Here is a 21093-nt window from a genome sequence, read left to right on the forward strand (position 1 = left end):
CATCCCCGAGCCCAATTTGCCTTTCCCTATTTCCAGCACAAAATGCCCAAAAACTCAAATCAAACCCTTGTACTTCATACCTAGCCTAAAAGTAGCTTTTATTTCAGTCATCTCGAGCCCCATCGCTTGTCTTTTGTTGAGATCGACCTAGGGAGAGCCCTCTCCTGTCCTCATAGGGGTAGCTACGAGGCTGAGTGTGGTTTGATGTGGACCTAGAACATTGCCTTTTCAGCCTGAGGCAAATCTAGGCTCTAACAATTTCAACACATAATTTCACTCCTCTCACAATGGCCTCCATAGAATACTTTATTGCTTCTAATGCTCTTCCTGGGTCACAAAGCCAATCAATTAATATAACAACAAAATATGATTTTGGGAAAATGGCCTTCCATATAATTTGTTCCCACATCATTATATCCATCTCTAGATCATCTACTTCAAAATACATTTTTATTGCCATAACATAATTTTCATAGAAAGGACAAAATTCATTCCTAATCATTTCTTGAAAAATGCTTGATGCCTCCTCCACCTTGAGGGCAGTGATAAAAACCTTCAAAAATGGTATTGTAAGTCTTAAAATCAGGAAAAACGCCATTAAAAACCATCTCATCCAACAGACCATCAACAAAATCTAATGCAATGAGACCTTGCTTTATAAGAACATGGAAATAGGAAAAACAACATTATGATTTCCGTTTAGTCGCTTAACCTCTAATATGCTAGAAACACTTGCGAAACCATTAAAAAAAATTAAAATCCATAAACCATTGCGTATGAGAAGTTATAAAAACAGAGGGCTTAATGGAAGCTTCCTTGGATAGGGTAATAGAAACCGCAATTCTCAATTGACTATAGGTTTTTAGAGCAGAGTGGAATAAAGTGAAAAAAAACTATAAAAGCATACCTCCAAAAAAAAAAATCAGGCATTAAGAGTTTTAAAACACTAAACCTATGCATGGGAAAAAATTAGTTAAACAAATGGTTTAACACTCAAGATGGTTATGGTAACCACCATTATCCATAAACCATCTCATCCAACAAATGCTTAAAAAAATCTACTTGGATCAGGATTGCACTACAAGACATGCCAATCATTGTATTATAAGTGGGAAAATCAGGGAAAATACCATTTTTCCTCATAAACTCCGAAATTCCATAATCATCCTTCGCGTTACCTCGATGCCTCTTCAAATCGAGAGCCATTGACCAGAATGCCTCAAGAAGGCAATGATCGACCGCAAATAGCCATGAAGGAAAACCATTCTTGACAGAAAACAATTCGCTGACATCTGGCACAATGGGATCATTCAATAGGCGTCAGCCATTGCCTGCGGGAAAAGAGCTTGCATGTTGATCCCCCATTGTCAAAATATTATTCATCACTGCAAGAGAATTGCTGATGAGGTTCAAAATTTTTTGGAGCACCCCATCGAGTACCAGAAGATCCTCAAAATTATGCCCCTTTAATCCTCCAATACAAGTCTCCTGATTGGTAAGAGACATGCTCTGGACGTCTTCTGCTTCCTATATTGAAAATATTCTAGCATTATGAACCTTCGATATAAAAAAATGCCATCGAATACTTAAATATAATAAAACATTTATTTTGAACAACATAAAAACCCACTCTAGAATTGAGGTTTTGAAATAAGATTGATGTATTCCATATCCATTCCAACAAATATATACATAAATAAAAACATAAAAACACATATCAGAGTCGAAATTCTGAAAGAATATTGATGTATCCAATATACTTACTTATGTAAAATAGAGAGTTGAATACCCAGAGCCATTCAAACCATACCCTTTGAAATCATACATAATCAGAGCAACTTTTAATGAGAAGGTTCGAAATATGAGAAATAACTTATATACATTTCTAATATCATAGATAAAGAGCTGAATACTAAGAATCATTAAAAACCTATTGTTTGAAATCATACATAATCTCAATTAATGGGTGTAGAGGGCATCCTCCCTTGACCGCAATGTGATGGAAAACCCATCCTTGAAAGGTAGAGTCAATGCGAGCTTCGACTTCACACAAAGCTTTGGATATACCTTCACATGATAGCATACAAGAATATGGGAAGAAACGCAATTCATAATGATTATGAAATCCATACCTATTATATCTCTTCCCAACATAGGATACCCCAATTTTTTACTTCCTTCTTTATCATGCCCAATCCATCCCTCTGGCTTGAACTCTCTTGCATCCTCCCCCCACACACTCTCCATTCAGTCTGCACCATAAATCAAGCACAACACCGTGAACCCTTTTTTCATAGAGGTTCCATCGGGGAAAACCTCATCTTCCACAGATCGTATGCAACTGATCGGAAGTGGGTGATAAAGCGTCAAGGTTTCCCACAAAGCCACTTCTAAATATTTCATGTCCTTCACCTCATCCATATCAAAATTCCACTTATCACGATAAATAAAATGGTCATGACTGCATTGATCTAAGTTCATGGCCTCAGAGAGTTCCATTAATATCTTATCTTCTATCTTATACCGCTACGTTCATAATCCTCCAATACAATTCTCCTGATTAGTAAGAGATGCGGTCTAGACATCTTCTACTTCCTTCTTTCTCCAATTTGAATTCTAGATATACCTCAAAGAACGGTCAAGCTGACATAAACTATATCCCAAGCGCTCCATGAAATCTTCAAAGGATGATCAATTATTTTGGCCCACCAGTTTTTGACTCATCTTAGATGGTAAAGCTACAGCGAGAGTTTTGAGTTCTTCTAGGGTTTCAGCTTCACAACAATCAGGATGAGCTCCTTGGAGGTTGCAATTCTGGTGGCTTCCCAATGTGCTAGGAAGCTCGACAGACAAATGCCTGGATAGAATGTCACGCTCCACACCGATTTGAAAACCCCGGTGGTCTCCAACTACCTATTGTTCATTCTATTTCCATGAAGAGTTGTGTTAATCATGGCAGGAGATACACACACAACAACAATTACAAAAACAAAAGAAAAAGCCACAGAGATAAGCAATATATTTTTCATCAAATTCAAGATCTCTCTACCCAAATTAAGCAACCATTTGTGGAACCTGAAAAAATTCATATCGGCTTATAATGCTTCCAACTCAAATGTTCTCATTATAGATAGAGCCTGCTCTAGATGTTCTTGGTGGGAATTTGCATACCTGTTTCAATTATCTCCTTCCATTGTTTCCTACACTCGTAGATTCTCCAACTCTCTTGAATTTAGCTTTAGAAGCTCCATCACCTCGAACGTCATCCTCATCTCCTCAACCTTACCAGCCTGCACATAATTCCCAGACACAAAGGAGAATGTTTCCATGGATAGGATCCCCTTGTTCTTCGATAACTTGATGCAATCCCAAATCATCTTAAACAATTTTTATTAGCCGAGAAAATCAACAAAAAAATTAAATACGAGGGCATTGTGCTTCCCACCAAGTTTCAAGTTGGCCTAACGAAGAAACTTTATAGCATCTATGCTAGACCCATATGACAATTTGAGCACATACTCAACAAACTAGACTGAAACCCCAAGCCGCAACTAGCTCAATGAATTTTTAGTACCCATCTGGTGCAGATTCTTCAGAATGTTACTCACTAAGAGGGGTCTAAACTGGGCTCTTTAGGGGCTTGAGGTGGCAATGGTGAGTGAAACGGGAGCACCATGGAATTCCATAAGGAAGAATAAAAGGATAAATGATTGAGTTTACTGTGCAATGGAGCTTCCATTTTAGATGAATGATTAGGGTTATTGTATAATGAAGCTTCCATTTTAGATGATAGATTAGGGTTATTTTGTAATGAAACTTCCATTTAAATGAAGGATTAGGGTTACTGTGAAATTACAACTGCTGCTGATAAGAGATAAACTTCAATTCTAACAAAATATTGGGGTTATAAGAGTTCACGTACCCGCTTCAGAAGAAATCATGCCTTCTTAGTTTCAAACCCCATACGCCCTTGGTCAGAGTTCCTACCTCATGAGGCTTGGCTAGTGGTTAGATAGTCCATACAATATACAATCAAGATATTCAATGCAATGTGTCTCAGCTTCCTTTAAAGTCCATAAGGAATTCACTTTAAACCAAAACAAAGGATAAACTGAATTCAGAGGCCACCCCTATCCTTGTTGTTAAATTAGGTATAACAAGTGAACCTTATTTTGGTGTATTCACAAGGAGGGTTGAGACCTAAGGGGTAGAGTATAATGTGTTAAGGTGATTGTTCATTAAAATGATCTCATAAAAACATTGTTAGTGTTCTTTTTACATTTTTTTTTCAATTATAAATAACCAACAATGTTTTTTAGATCCATTTTAACTCTCAATCTACCAAGCCTTGAGAGGGATCAAAACTATTTTCATTCTCAAAGAGGTTTGAAAATCAATAGGTTTTATCCCTCTCAACCCTTGGTATGTCTGGAGTTAAGATGGATCTAGGTTGGTTTAATTTCTACCCTTTAAATAAGCTATATTCCACATGAATACCATACAATGGGTCAATACCATGAAGTAATACAATGGACCGTTTTTACTTTTATTATTTTATTATTATTAGGTTATTTTTATTTTTATTTACATTAACATTTTTATTTAATTTTATTTATTATTTATTTTTATGTAATTTGACTTAGTCAAAATGTTAAACATTACATTACAACATCTCTATCATATCGGACTGGAGATTGTCTCTCAGTGAAATAACTCATTGTTTACATAGTCCATAAGTCAATATGTCACCATATAAGTATCAATATATGTCTTAGAGAATAATTACATTTTAAAAATCTACAAAAACCGTCAAAACATCTGATCTAAGATTAGAGAGTTATAAAGATAGTATCTGAGGCCTGCAAATTAGATATGATAAAATATTATGAGCTGCAAGCCTAACATAAGAACATGTACATTATCCAGAAGATAAATATATCCATCAAAACTAGAAGCCCCAAAGCATAAAACCAATCCAAGAGAGATTATCAACATCCCTGTGTCAATGTCTCTGAAAGACCATGTTGCTAGATGTAAAGTAGTGTAGAAAACGAGATGATAAACATTGTTAACAAAAACCACCTCCAGAATGAAATCATCAAATGTGAAGCACCGAATGAATCATATATAGGAGAATTAACCTCTTTGTTGTATATTGTTGTTTACAAAGTATGTATAGTATATCTCACCAAATGGCAGCTTGAGACCATCTTTTGACAGATTGTCAACAACAATGTTGAATTCCCGCTGTGTATGAGAAGAAGCCACCTCCTTGAATTGTTGAATAATCACCCAGATCCTCCTCATCCAGTTCTATAATAGAGGCAGATTGAAATATGTATTTTTTGTTTCCCAATCCACCCCCATCTAGGAGTCACTCAATACCTCTAGCATCTCAATATCAAACCTTTGAGCACAATATAATAATCCCCAGAGAGAAGGAAATTTTGTTCAGGTATTAGACCCCTTGCCACCATTCCAACTAAAATGATACATTGTACCCAGTAAAAAGGATATGTATGCACAACATCCGTACATCACCTCTGTTGCAGTTCCATCAGAAAACCCACACATAATATTATATGAGAAAGACAAAGGAGCGATATGTCTCAATGACGATAATTTGCCTCCAAACCCCACTTCTATGTAAAATGCTACAATCCTAATGCACTGACTCCTAATTAGGATTAATGTTCTCAAATATTAAAGATTTGTGACTCCTCCAAATACTCCACATTATATATAATGGAAGAGGACCAAACTCCATGTTATATATAAATAAATCTAGTACTCGCCATTCTTCAAACAACCATAGTGAACTCACTGCCCCTACATTGGTTCTACTACCTTCTCTTGAAAAATAAATTTCTCAAATACAAGTCCTAGGGGATTCCATGCTTGTGTTCCAATGGATGAAATGTGATGTTGAGCTAAGAAAATTCTTGATACAACCCTTGTTTCAAAATTTCAAGACATTAAGAAATTGCAATATTTTTTGATTCACCTCACTTTCATTTGTGTATACAGGGAAAATAACATGGGAGTTGATAAGCTATCCAAGGGTGGCTTGGATCTATAAGAAGAAATTCGAGGGATAAAAAAATACCAACATAAACAAAATTTTTATTTTCATCAATCCTAGTTTGAGGATTCTGACTATGTCTAAGATAAGCTACAATGAAGACCTTAAATATTTTTTTTGAATGATACAAAGATAAAATGTGTGGTTTATGTTGATGTTTCTGTTGCATTGTGGTACTAATGTTTCTTGGTTATAGCTACTGATAGAGAGACATTGTAGCCCCTAGAACAACAATAGCTTCATGTACTTTTTTATTTTTTGGCTCCAGATTGATTTCACAATCAACCAACCTTTTTTCATAATTTTACCTCTCACTCTCTTCAGAATTTGACCTAACAGGGATGGATTATGGAGATACCAGTCATGGTATTCTGCTCATGTATTTTTGTTATCCCTCTAATAAAATTACTCAATATTTTCCTATGGCCCCCAAAAAATAGCTAAAATGAATTATGTCTTCTTCACACTTGAAATATTAGGAAAACATAGTTGTACTTCTCATATCACTTTCATTCTGTGTTTTCACCCATAACCTTCCTATTGTTTCATGTTATTAGCTACGTTCATAAATAATAATTTTTTAAATTGTAGGATCCTTTACGTTGATAACAAATTGTATATATGAATACACTATGATAATTAAAATTAAAATTCCTTTTGTGGAAAGGAATCAATCATATTTGAAAGTTACAAACAATTTAAAAGACAACTAACAATGTATTTCCAATGGGTAGTGGATTTCCAATATTCTACAAAAATTTTAGATATGAAAAGTGAGAATTTAATGAGATACCATTAACTCCTAAAGTTGACATGTAACCAAATTTAATTTCCATTGAAAATAAATTATTAAAAAAATAAAGAACACTAAAAGGGATGAATGTGTCTCAGAAATCATGAAAGAATGCAAAATACAATAAGCTTACTTCGAAGTTGGGTTGGAAATTACCTAAGGTTAAGACTCGCTTGAAAGGTAACACGGCCACTTAAATTGCTTAAGCACCCTTGAATGTCTTTGGAAAATAGCTTTATATGTATGGTTAGAACAAGCGATGCCCTGCTAATGAGATATCTTTCAGTTTCTTCCTATTTTATGCTCTCGAATGTCTTTGCACCCTCGAATCTCATAGCTTGTGGAATGTCAATTTTTCATCCAAATGCAAAGAGGAAAAATATTATTTTCTTAATCTCCCTAATCTATCATCTCATCATTCTAAAGAATTGGAGGGTTGAAATTTCTTGTTTTCAATCTTCCCATCTTTATGATTCGTCAGATCATGAGGATGCCTCTATTTCTGATCTTGAAATTTCTAATCATGGTTTTCGTGATCTTTTCACCCATTCATCTGATCATGAATTTTATTTTTTCAGACTTTATTTTTCTAAACCATCGATCTTTGATGATCTATCTTCTAATGATTTGGAACTTCTGCAAGTTGTTGAGGAAATTCAGTGCAAGATGATGGTTATGTCAGGTTTTGTATTCTTGAGGCTAGTTCCAATTCTCATCAGAATAATGATGTTTTTTTCAAGGCTCCTCGTCACTCTTTCACACAAACTAAAAATCATTCTATCTAACAATTTTCACATCCTCCATATGTATTGCATGATTCCATCGCTCAACCATTGGAGGAGTCATACCTGGCGAGAACTATTGCAAAATGAAATTTTTCTTCTTTCTTCATGTTCACCCAATTTCGCAATTCAAAAGTTTTTTCTTGCATTTCTTTGAGCTACAATGTCTTTGAACACGGTAATGCATCTGCAGAATGGTTTGCATGCATTTTTCTTTCATACTTTTCTTGCATTGCCTTATCCTTTTTGTTTATTGTTATGCTTAAATATCTTTCTTGATATGCATTCCCTCGCTTACATAGGACAATCGATGAGTCAATGGTTACATTGGAAATATCATTTTATGTAGGTATGGCATATTCTTGGTTAGTTTAGGAGTAGGAGTAGTTTGTATCTCTCATTGTTTCATTTTTCTTTGATTTACTTTATGTCTTGCTCATTTTTTTTGTCTTTTCATTTCTTTTTGTTGTAGAATAGCTTCCACATGAGACCATGTTTAGTTTCTGAAACAAGTAAGGTCAAGTCTAAGAGGAAGTTGTGTTACTAACGATGCTTGGTTATCTATTTATTCCCTCTCTTTGTGTGAGTATTGCATCTTTTAGTTGAAGAAACTCTGATGGAAAATACGTCCTTTTTGAAGAAAACCATAGTGGAATCCTGATGCTTGAACCTATAACTAGTACTGCCTTCCCTAATCAATATTTTATTTTTGGTTCCTTGTCATATAATGTTGGAAATAATACTAAGAGGGGGGGGGGGTGAATTAGTATTATCAGATCAATAATTTTTTATCTCCCAAACAGATTTATATATGCTACTTCTGTGAAGTGAACTCGCATGTACACGCTACTATGATTAGTGAAACCAACGTATTACCAGAGAGCTTGTGATTTACTAAATTTATCATGTGTTGATCTACAACCAATGCATGAGTAACTTATTAAACAATGCAGTAAAAACAGAATAAACCATAACACATAAGAAACACACATGAACACCAAGATTTAAGGTGGAAACCCAATGTGGGTGAAAACCACCTGCTGTTGTCATCTCTGTCTTTTTTTAATAATAAGAAAATCTGTTTACAATATTTTACTAATGCAGACTCATACCAGTACGCAGGCACCCACTTGCAGAAGGCTACAACCTTCTCTCATTTTCCATATTCTACTGGAATGGAGCTACAATCCCCTAGCTCTTGTACTAGCCAATGTGTTTAATAGTACATAGGCACCAACCTATAGAAGGCTACCACCTTCCCTCTTCCTTTAGGGACCACGTTTCATAATTTTTTAGACTGGATGCTCCGGTACACAAAAATACACATGAAGGCCTTGTTTCAGCAAATTTTCATACTGGGCCCATAAGAAACTTTGAAACTCATACTGCATCAACCGACAATCAGTTAATTTGAACAATTAGATCACTGTCACCAGGACACTGTGTTAAACCTAGAAACCTACATCATCATTCAGAACCAACTCTAACCTTAAAAATCATGCATCAGAATGTATACGCTACTTTACTGAACCCAACCTGTGTATACGCTACTTCCTTTAATCAAACCTACGTATACCTTCAAAACTACCGAAACATAAAACTTCTGAATCAAGTCTATATGGACCAGAAATATATTGAACATCTACTGTCAATTTACAGAGCCTTACATAGGCAGTAGTAGAAATCACCCTTCTCACTTATACAATCAATCAATTAGATATCAAACTCGTTACGCATTTAGATCTAAGAAGACTTCATTGACAAACAACAGTAAAACAACAATACTAATCAAATAGATCAGTCATCTCTAAACAACATACTTTTTCTTTTTCATACACTACTTGGAAGAGCCGAATCGACATGTATACGCAACTTCACCAAAGCAAACCAGCATACATATTTAGAAATATTAACTCATAACTTCGCTACTATTCCAGACTTTAGACAAACCCAAGTCATCACATTCAAAGAATAAAATATGTGTACACAATTAGATCTGACCCAAGAAATATCAGGTCATTCAATGATAAGTCATTTTAGGTCTCATGATCCCGTTCCAACATTGAATTCAAGGTGCACAAAATATTTCAGATCAAATCACCAAGATATCCCCTGCAACATAAAATATACTTCGAATAGAATTATTTCTTAGATACCCTTTTCACTTGCACACCTTGGCCTTATGATGTTCTCCTCCTTATATAGTTTTAGGCCTTTCTCAATACCTTAGACCAAAACCACTTAGGACCCGTGGTATTCTTGGATGGGATCACATAGTCGTTACTCCGCTCAATATTGTGGGCTAATACCATGGTATTGACCCCTCAATTTTCCAACTTGTATGTGCTTTTCCTATTATAGGAGTGCGTGTATACGTATACACGCTTTTTGTTCTGTGGACTTGCGTGTATACATTTTTTTGACTAAGTGGACCTGCGTATACATCTTAAACTGCTTTTCACCATCCTTTACCTTCAAATTCTTCATTTTGATTAGTAGACTTTAGTTCCATCCTCTTGTTCTTTTGTACCAATGCCATGTTACATATGAATGGATTTATTACACTATGGATTGCCTTTCATTAACACTGAACTGACCTATGAGTGAGTTGCCATCAAGGACAACACTTGTATCATAATGCCAACATCTAAATCAGGTAGAGTAAGGACGGGAGGAAAACCTTAACAAGTGTGTCAGAGGTATATATAAACATCTTTCTCTGAAGGGACAACCTCTCATGTTCTCAATAAGCTGGGATCCCTCTTCCACCCCATGAAATCAATAATTTCCCATGCACAGTTCTTTGAAAGAGATGAAAAAAATTGAAAAAATATATAAAAGAGAAAGAAGAGAAAATATCCATGCGTAGATAGGTGAAGCAAGCAACTCCGTCGATGTATTGTCGAGGCTCGCTAACACCACAACAATGTTTGCGTTCTTGAAGTGACTCCGCCGGGGTATTGTCCAAGAATGCTAGCTGTGGAGAAACACTAGAGATGAAAACTAAGAATCTCACAATTATTTTCACTTGTGTATCTATATAATGCTCATCCCCAATCAAAACAACTTAGTTTGACTTGGCTTAGTTAAGTGTGCCATTGATGAAGATAATTGTAAGGACTATATCTTTAATGCAATTTAATTGAAGAAGTTACGGTAATCAATGAACCAAACAATACTTCCTAAAGATTTAGACGTGTTTTTCATGAGACAAGACCCATACAAAGAACTGGAGTTCTACTAGTGTGTCTCCAAGTGTTGTAGCTACTACAACCATTCTCCAAAAATTTTCCTACGCTTTGATTTTGGATCCTTCCCATCTATCCATTGGAGCTTATCTTTTATTGTTGTCAAGTATTCATGATTTGATCAAGAATTATTCTTTTCACCTATGCTTGTGTTTTATTTTTTTCATACTTCTCTAATCCTTTTGAGCTACAAGCTAACCTTCTGACTTGACCTTGTAGCAGTCTTGGGCTTGCTTCCAAAAACTGCGCAATCTTGAAAGGTAAGCTAGCCTTGATGATGGAAACTGCACAATCCATAATGAAATCTCATCCTTGAGCTCAAGAATTTCATATTCATGGATGGAAACCTAAAACTAAGCTCAAAAAATGTGCAATCCTTTCCTTGAGCTCAGAGAATATGAAATGCACCGGGCCGGAAAGTTGCCTAGTTCTTTAGAATTGCACAATCTTCCTTAGAAGTGTGCATGGAGAGTTTCCCTAAAAACAGAAAAGTAAAAAAGAAATCCCTTTAAAATAGGGATTCATAATTACTTTCCAGAAGGTGGCACAATGCCTATTTCTAGAAATTTTCGTCAAGTGTCATTTTTTTCTTGATTTTAGGCATGCATGTCATAAACCACAATCTACCCAAATCTATTTAATAGACAGATCTAGAGAGCATTTGTACATTTGATCTTGGAGCTATAGCATTCCCAAGGAGATCAAAAAAAATTTAATGGAGTTTTAGTATCTTTTCCAAGTGAGCCTTGGGGACACAAGGATCTCAATTCCAGCAGTGAAAGGAACGGTCATCGACTCGGGAACAACGATCACCCATCTCGTTGATTCTACTTATGCGTCTCTTAGAGACACTTTTTAGGGGAAACTCCCCTGCTTGTAGTCGAAATCCTCTGATGGATTCAATTCTTGTTATGATTTCTCTTCTTCTTCTTGAGTTGACGTTCCCACTATAACGTTGCGCTTGGATAAAAATGTCAACCTGGTTTTGCCGAAGGAAAATATTATAATGAAACAAGATTCAAGGCTCTCTTTCTTGGCATTCTCGAGTAGTGATTATGTGATCTGGATTTAAACAGGAATGCAAAAAATTATAGAGATAACCAAAAACACAGAGATGCAACGGAAATAATACTTCATTTCATTAATGTAAAATACTGAAATATGCTTACAAAGAGTAATGGAAATAAAGTAGCTAGGGCGATGGTAGCTTATCTCTGAGAAGAGATGTGGCAGCTACATGCCTCTGAACCATGTTACAATGAGGCTCGAAGGCCTATTTATTGTTGAGCAACAATGGAAAACCGTAAACATCCAAAAACCTAACCCTAGAAGATGAAACGCCAAACTGTGGGCCTCATTTGGGTAAATTGGTACATCAACTTCCTAGGGTCGTAACTTTGGTATACGATATTTGTTTGATGCATAAAATATCTTGTTAGAAAGATATATCTGAGAATTACAACTTTGGGAAGAGCAACATCGGTCCATGGACCCATGTTGCTCCCAATCTTCCCAAAAAACGTCATTTAGGGCCTCAAAACAGCTCCAGAAGTTTAGGACCTTAAAAACTGTTAAAAATAGTAAATTGTGCTACTGTTAAGGAAACTGAAAAGCTGAAAGAAACAATGGTAGGGGTGCAAGTGGACTTAGCAGGTGGCCACCAATATCCACCTGGAGCATTTCTCCCCCCTTAGGAAGAAATGGTCCCCATTGCGTTAAGTTCCTCCATGAGATGAGGAAACTTTTGCTGAACTTGGTCCCTCATGAGCCACTTGCCCTAGTGAAGGCGTTGGCCTGCTTTGACAACTCGATACAGTTGGATATTCTGCTAGCAAGTGTACTTGATCTGTGTGTCGATGATCCGATCAGTTGCAGCTTGTTTTATGCAATCTGGATTTAACTCTGTGGGTGTGATCTATTCTGCAATGTCGGATGTGTCTGGTAATGGTGGAAAGTATGGCCGAAGGCGGTCCACATTGAAAACTGGGTGCAGGCCAAGGAATGGGGGAATGTTGAGCTCAAATGCATTGTCTCCCACAGCCTTGGTAATGGTTTAAGGACCATATTAGAGTGGTCTGAGTTTTCGATAGGCTCCAGTAAGGCGTTCCTTTTGCAAATGCAACCAGACTTTGTCGCCCACTTGAAACTTGTGTGGCACCTGATGTTGATCATGTCGCTGCTTGTACTTGGCATTTGATTTCTCCAGAATTTCATGGACCTACTAGTGAATATGTTGGATGTGCTCAATGAAGTTGTTTGCCTTACCTATTTCGGACTGGACATGAGCCGAATCTGTGTGACTAGCTGTAAATGGCATGGCCACATCAATGGGACATATTGGCTGGAATCCCAAGCCCACCTAAAAAGGGTTGTGGCCAGTCAAGATGTGGAGAGCTTGGTTGTAGCTACGCTAAACATAGGGGAGGCTCTCGTCCCATGTGCGTGGATGCTTTGAGTTGTACATGTGAAAAATGTGTACGATCATCCCGTTGACAACCTCTGTCTGGCCATCAGTTTGAGGATGGAAGGTTGTGGACTTAGTGAGTTTCGTGTCCAGGAGCGACCAAAGACTGGACCAAAATGTACTGAGGAACCTGCTGTCCCGATCTAAGATGATAGACTGTGGAATCCCGAAGTGTACCCACACTCTTTCAAAGAAGAGTTTAGCAGTGGATTCTGCTGTGATATTCTTCTTGCAGGTCGCCATAATGGCCATCTTCGAGAACATGTCGATGACCAAAAAAACACAGTCGTTTCCATGCTTAGTGGAAGGAAGGCCTAACATGTAATCCAAGGAGATGGATTCCCAAGGTCGACTAGGGGTAGGTAGTGGGGTATAGATGCCTTGCTTCTTGATGGTTGGTTTGGCAATGGCACAGGAATTGCATGATCTGATGTACTTCCCGACATCATGTCGAAGATTCGGCCAATAGAAATACTTCTACAGTATTGCCACCATTTTCTCGACCCCAAAACGCCTAGTAGCCCGACTATAGTGTGCTTCCCAAATCATCTTGGCACGCTCGCTTGAAGGAACATAAAGGTGACCCAGGTGGCATAACAGGGCATCCTGGAGGAGAAAATCTAGATTGCACTGACCCTCCAAGAGTGTCTGGTATGTGTAGCCGAATTCTGGGTCACTTTTGTAGAGAAGTGGCCAATCAGAATACTCGTGCGCACAAGAGTTGAGCACAGTGGTTAATGCCATGATCGGTGGTCGACTGAGGCAATTTGCAACATTATTAGTTCTTCCCTTCTTATAATTGATATTCAAATGGAACTATTACACTTATGTTGACCACTTTTTATGGTGATCATTTTGCAGTTTATCTTGGGTCTGTATGAACTATAGGGGTTGGTGGTCTATGTGGATGACCATTTCCTTCCCCAAAATGTAATGCTTCCATTGTTGGAAGGTCTGCACAATGGAATACATCTCTTTGTCATAAGGGATACTTCTGGATTGTGTTTGAAAGTGTCTCACTGTGATATGCCACTGGATGCCCATGTTGAGTAAGGAATGACCCAATAGCATAGTCAGAGGCATCTGTCTTGACCTCAAATGATTGTTTCAAGTTTGGTAATGCGAGCACTGGTGCCATGTAGAGGCGACATTTCAACTCTGTGAATGCTTTCTGTTGAGATTCAGACCAAAAGAATTTTTCTTTTGCTCCTCCCTTGGTGACTTGACTCAAGGGCCATGTGATATGAGAAAATCCCAACACGAACCTGCGGTAGAAGTTGGAAAGACCTAGAAAGCTGCAGAGCTTTGTCAGAGTGGTTGGCGATGGCCAATCCCAAATTACTTGGATCTTGGCCAGATCCACATGCACCCCCTATTCATCAATAATGTATCCTATATACTGAACCTGGGTCATGCCAAAGTGCATCTCTCAAAATTGGCACATAACTTGTGTTATCGCAGTGTTTGGAGAACCTGTCGGATGTGGTGGAGGTGCTCTTCCCAACTCTGGCTGAAGATCAAGATGTCATCCAAGTATACCACTACAAATGAGTTGGTGAATGGCCACAAGATGTCATCCATTAGCCTCATCAAGGTTGCAGGAGCATTCGTCAATCCGAAAGGCATAACCAACCATTCAAAAAGGCCCTCCTTGGCTTTGAAGGTAGTCTTCCACACTTCGAAGTGTTCAATTGGTACCTGGTGATATCTTGACTTAAATCGATCTTATTGAAATATTCCCCCCCTTCAATTGGTCCAGGAGGTCATCAATCCGTGGGATCGGGTACCTATTATGGACAATGATCTTGTTCAGCGCCCGATAGTCAACATAGAGTCTCCAAGTCCCATCCTTCTTTCGTACCAACACAATCAGGCTTCCATAGGGTGATGAACTCGGACGGATGTGACCTTTCTGTAGCAGCTCCTAAATCTGCCTCTTGATTTCATCATTCTCCAAAACAGAGCACCAATAGATTGGTCCATTGGACAGCGATAGATCTGGGGTCAGATCGATGGGGTGCTTGACCTGATATTGCAGAGGAACCCCTGCAGGGGAGGTGAAGATGTCCTCATACTCCTCCATGACCTTATCCATCTATAGTTGTCGTGCGAAGGGGCCCTGTCTATAGGTCGTGGCCACCGTCTTCTTCTTTCCTTTAGGGCATATTATTAGGAAAACAAATTTCATGGTTTTGGAAATGAGCTTACTGCATTGTATTGCAGTAACCAAAGAGATGATGGTAGGTGGTGCTACCTCCGGTATCCTGTACAACTTATTTCCTAAGGTAATAATAACAACACGGGGCCTTGATTCATACACAACATGTCGCTTCCACAAGTATGGTTGTTATAATAATACATCACAAACTTCAAGGGGAGAAATGTCACACAATACCTCATCTGTGAAGGGCTTGATGTTGTATGGAAGGCGACACTGCTGGCTCACGCGAAGATCCCGTCCTTGGTGAAGCCACCTAATGGTCTACCGTTGTGGATGTGTTGTGGTCGGTAAGCCCAGCTGCTTCACGACCCCTACCGAAATGAGGTTTGGCTCCCGCTATCGATAATGAACTGTAGCGGGGAGCCCTTTACCCACATTTGGGAGTGGAAGAGTTGCTCCTCCTCTAGATCTTCGGGTTCCTCCTTCTGGATCTTCATGGTGGCAACGGTGGCGTTGGGCAACAATGATTAATTTGTTTTTTTTTAAGTTACATAAATATGATAATTAATTTGTAGACTAAATGTAATTTGTCCTTGTCATTGTGTACACAGGTTATATGTAGAGTTTCATTGATGCCACTATTATGTGGAGACATGAGTGGGTTGTTGGGTTTAGAGGCATTGACGATATACATCCATCAATGCATACCAAAATCATCGAGCCACATGTAGGGGAGTACCAAACCCAGATTCATGATCATACGACCATCCTATCAGACTTCCATTTCGACTCAAATGAGATTAGTATATTCATGTATATATGTAATTAAAATTGTGGTTCAATATAATTTATCTCCATGTTGTTTATTTTGTACAAATAACGATCTAATTAGTTTGAATTTGAATATGTTATATTGCAATACCAGCTTATGGACACTTACCTTACCCGACATAACTCAAATAGGAGTTTTGGTGGTACTTAGAGTGTCATAGCTTGTATATTTTCAGGCTCATTTCATATGGCATATTCACATGTGGGATACCAAATTTGTATATTTTCATACATGGAGAGTTTATGGATGTACATAATGGACATTATTTTAGTTTATGGATGCTTATTATTTTATCTTATGGATGTTCACGTGATATTTGTAATTTGTATATATTTTCATATGGATAGTTTATTGATACATGTTTTCACTATTTCAATTTATGGATTTGTATTAATATTGTTTATGGAGGATCATTAATTTTTGAAGTTTAAATGGACCTATTAAAATTATTTTGCTAATTTAATAATTTTTCTATATATTATAACTTGTATTAGTAAAATATATGTTCAATTTTAATTTCCAGTTTCATAGACTAAGAAAATAAGTACAATCTTAAAAGTTATGATGCAAGTCACTTTGATACTTAAAATGAACTAAAATATATCATGTATCGATTTAATGTTGAACATGGAATTAATTCCAATCATAATTCATATTGGCTTGTAGGAAGTGAATTTTAGTGCAATCAACATTTATATTATTAAAATTCAATTTTAAAAGTAAATTATTTGAATTATAAAGTCATCTGTATTATTATTATTATTATCTATATATATATATGAAAATTTTTGTGACCCACCTATATACCATTGCATAGACAACATGATTAAGTATTTCAGTCAATTTCTTATCTCAAGGTTCAATTACAAAACACAAATATGATTGAAAAAGGTTTTATTTAATTTTATTATTAAAATATGTCATGTAGACAACAAATAGGTTTTATTCAACATTATTTATTTTGAGATTATCTACAAGAGCATAGTCATAACATAATATAAGTCATTCCTATATTCAAGCTTCTATGATCCATAATGAATTAAGCAAAGTCTTTTGATAGAAATCAAACAAGAGAAATTTAATATAAAGGTCAAACAACAATATATGGAAACATTTATATAATTTTATATAATGGAATCAACTTTTCTAAATTTACAAGTAGTTATCCAGGTATTTCAATCAATTTCTTAAGATGGAAATTTAAGTTTTATTCAATTTTTAAAAACTCAAATATGATGGGAATTTCTCTTCTTCCCTCTCTACCCCTGCCATCTATATCTATATATCTCTCTATCTCTCCTTCTTCATCTCTCTATATCACCCAAAAAACATACACATTTTTTTCTTCATATCTATCTATATCTCTCTGCCTCCATCTTGCCCTTCTCTCCCTTTGTCTCACCTTCTATATCTCTTACCCTTCTCTCCCTATATCTCCCCTTATATCTCTCTTCCCTCCTAATCTCCTCTCTATCTCTCTCTCTATCTCCCTTGTCACTCCCTCTCTCTATCTCTCCCTCTCCACCTTTCTCTCTCTATATGTATTTATTCTTACCTCCATCTCTCCTCCCCTCCAACTCCATATCTCTCTCTCCCTCCCTCTCAATTCCTCTCTCTTCCTTTCTCTCCCACCTCCCTCCGTTTGTCACCCATGTCACTCACTCACTCACTCACTCTCTCTCTCTCTCAAGCTTCATCCTACAACTTTGTTGACTATATCCATCCCTCTCCTATTCTCTCTCCTCCTTCTCTCCATCTTGAGTTTTTATTTGTCTTTATATCTCACCCCCAAATATATACACTCTCTTTCCATCTCTCCATTCTCTTTCTCTCTCTCTCCCCCCACCTTTCTCTCTCTATATGTATTCAACTTCTTCCTTCCCTATCTTTGCCTCCAACTCCATCTCTCAAGTTCCCTCTCTTTCTCGGATACTCTCTTCTTGTCTCCTTGTCTCCATAGTTGTGTCCCCTTCTCTCTCTCTCTTACCCTTATCTCCCACTTGCTCTCACTCTATATTTCAAAAATTTTAAAATACTTTGACAATTAAAATATTATGTTTAAATATTTTTTTATTTTGATGTCGTACAAAAATGTAATTTTTTATATAATACATATTTAATATACAATATTTCAAATGTGTGCTGTAGATTCACCTAGAGGGAAAATTTTAATTTTCCATTGAAATATTATCTAAAATTTTCCAAAATATTAGTGTTCCAGCTACCTCCATCAAAGATACATAGACTGCCCCATGTCTTCCAATTGAATTTTTTTAGGTTTTCTTTATTAAAGGTAGGTTTAGGTTATGAAATTCAAGATTATAAAAATATTATATATTTTATTATGTTAGATTTACAAAACAATTAGGTTAAATAAAAATAGTAACATATATATTGAGTCATCTTATATGACTATTTTTTTTGTGTTAATGACTCTTTTGTTGATGCCTATGGTGTATATCAACCATGTTTTTTAATGTATTTGTGCTAGTATATATTATAATATTAATATTAAATTTATTAATTTTGGATTAACATAATATTATTAACATTAATATAATATAATATAAAATAATATTAATATTATTTTATCATTTCATTTAATATCATAAAAATAATATTCAATTTAATAAGGTTTTTACATGAGATTATAACAAAAATTCTAATAAGGTTTGGAATTTTAAAATAAGGTAAAAGTTTAATTTTAGATTACTCATTTTTTTTCTTTTATAGAGGCTTGATCGAGCTCCTGTTAACTATGTAAATGACTCAATAGAGGGCTTATGAAACCGCTGATAGAGCTATTTAAATTTCAAATTTGGGTGCTTGATCGAGTGCTTTAAGCACTTGCTCAAGCCTCTTAAGTCCTAAGATCAGCAATTTCAGCACCACTTCTACACAATTTTCTGGAACTCCATTTTGTACACTAGAGGAGTTAGGGATAAACATTTCCTTGGGTGGAAGAGGTGATCACGTTGGATTCATGAAAGAATCCTCTATCCAATGGAATATGAGTTTAAAATCTTCGACTTTATATGATATTTTTCATCTAATTTATTTTAAACATGATGTTTGAAAGATTTTTGAACTATTTTAAAGAGGTTGAATAAAAATCAATATTATAAAATATACACAAAAAAAGAGTAAATGACACTATCTTCGTTTATGCATCCTCTTCAAAAAGGTACTTTTGGATTTTAAATTTATTTAAATAGTTGAAGAAAACCTCACATGAACAAATTATTAATATTACATAAATTTTTAATATGAAAAAATTAACTATCTATGTGTAGCTCACACTCATATATATATATATATATATATATATATATATATATATATATATATGTATATGTATGTATATGTATGTATATGTATGTATATATGTATGTATATGTATGTATCTGTATGTATATGTATGTATATATATATATATATACATACATATATACATATATATACATATATATACATAGATATATATATATATATATATATCTATATATATATATATATATATATATATATATATATATATATATATATATATATATATATATATTTCAAATTACACATTTTAGACTACGTTATGCTACGTGAACACACACATACCTCTTAAGATGTGTGAAAAATTGCAAGGACAAACATTTCATTTAATGGAAAATTGACATATTATAAAACCCTAAATATTTTTGAAAAAAATATCATTCGGATAACAACATAATTCTCCCCAATTTGTATTTTTACTCCAAAACAAAATTCACAATGCTTATATGAATTTTGAGAACTTCAATTTGGTAAAAGAGGAAAACTTGAAATTTCATCACCACATTTGGCCCAAAAGTGTAACCCATCTTCATGCTTTCACCCATAAATGATTTTTGAAGACTTCTTTGAAGCCTGATACACCTAGATTCCCCTTAGAAGCACTGCCAAAATTAAGCTTTACGAACTTGAGGGGGGAATATTTCTAAGAGCAGTGGCTAGGGGTGAGGGGTGGGGGGGGGTGCGGTAGGAGGGGATAAGGGAGAAAATAACCTTGAGAGAGATTCTAAGACAAGAGGATTTAAGCTTCCTTCTGTGATTCTTTCCAGACTTGATTTGTCCATGAATGGGCTAAGACAATCTCCCTTATGTTTCCTTGCATGATACTCCGAGGTTATCCTTTAATTTCATTCTTTCTGAATTTCCCAAGGAAGGAGGCTCGGGAGGAGGGACCAAATTATAATGAGAATAATATTATGGAAAAGTCATTCTCTCTAATTGTCTATAGTAAGAAGGATTTTGCCGTGATTACAATTCATGGAAAACATGATTGCTTGTAAAGTATTCTAGAAATATAATGCATATGAACAACTATTAAATAAATTCTCAAAGTCTTCTACTACTGCTTTTCATAGATAATAGAGGGAGGGGCAAAATATATTGTGCTTAAGAAGGTTGTCCCATGTTGAGGTTTTCCCTTCAGGTACAAACCAGAGGAAGAAGGAGTATTTGGCCATAGTTGTTGACCCAAAATTACCTTCTTAAACTTTTCTTTAGGATGATCTTTGAGTGCTTCAAGACTATAGGCTTGTTTTAATGGGAAGAAACCTTTAGGTTGATATCCCCAATGAATATTTTATGGTTGTTTGGAAATGGGTATATAACATCCTTGGATGTCCTTCCAAAGGGGGGGTGTGGGGGGGTTAGACTTCTTTGTTTGGTTTTTGATTCCATTCTTCTAAGGAA

General features: G+C 35.9%; 1 pseudogene; it reads right to left on the bottom strand.

Moving 5' to 3' along the window:
- Positions 1 to 244: 244 nt before the first annotated feature.
- Positions 245 to 1206, bottom strand: LOC149190874 (uncharacterized; annotated as a pseudogene).
- Positions 1207 to 21093: the final 19887 nt, after the last annotated feature.

This window comes from Pinus tabuliformis, chromosome 3_1 (assembly GCF_031772625.1).
Source record: "Pinus tabuliformis cultivar Carrire ecotype Pingquan chromosome 3_1, CPIR1, whole genome shotgun sequence".
NCBI lineage: Eukaryota > Viridiplantae > Streptophyta > Pinopsida > Pinales > Pinaceae > Pinus > Pinus tabuliformis.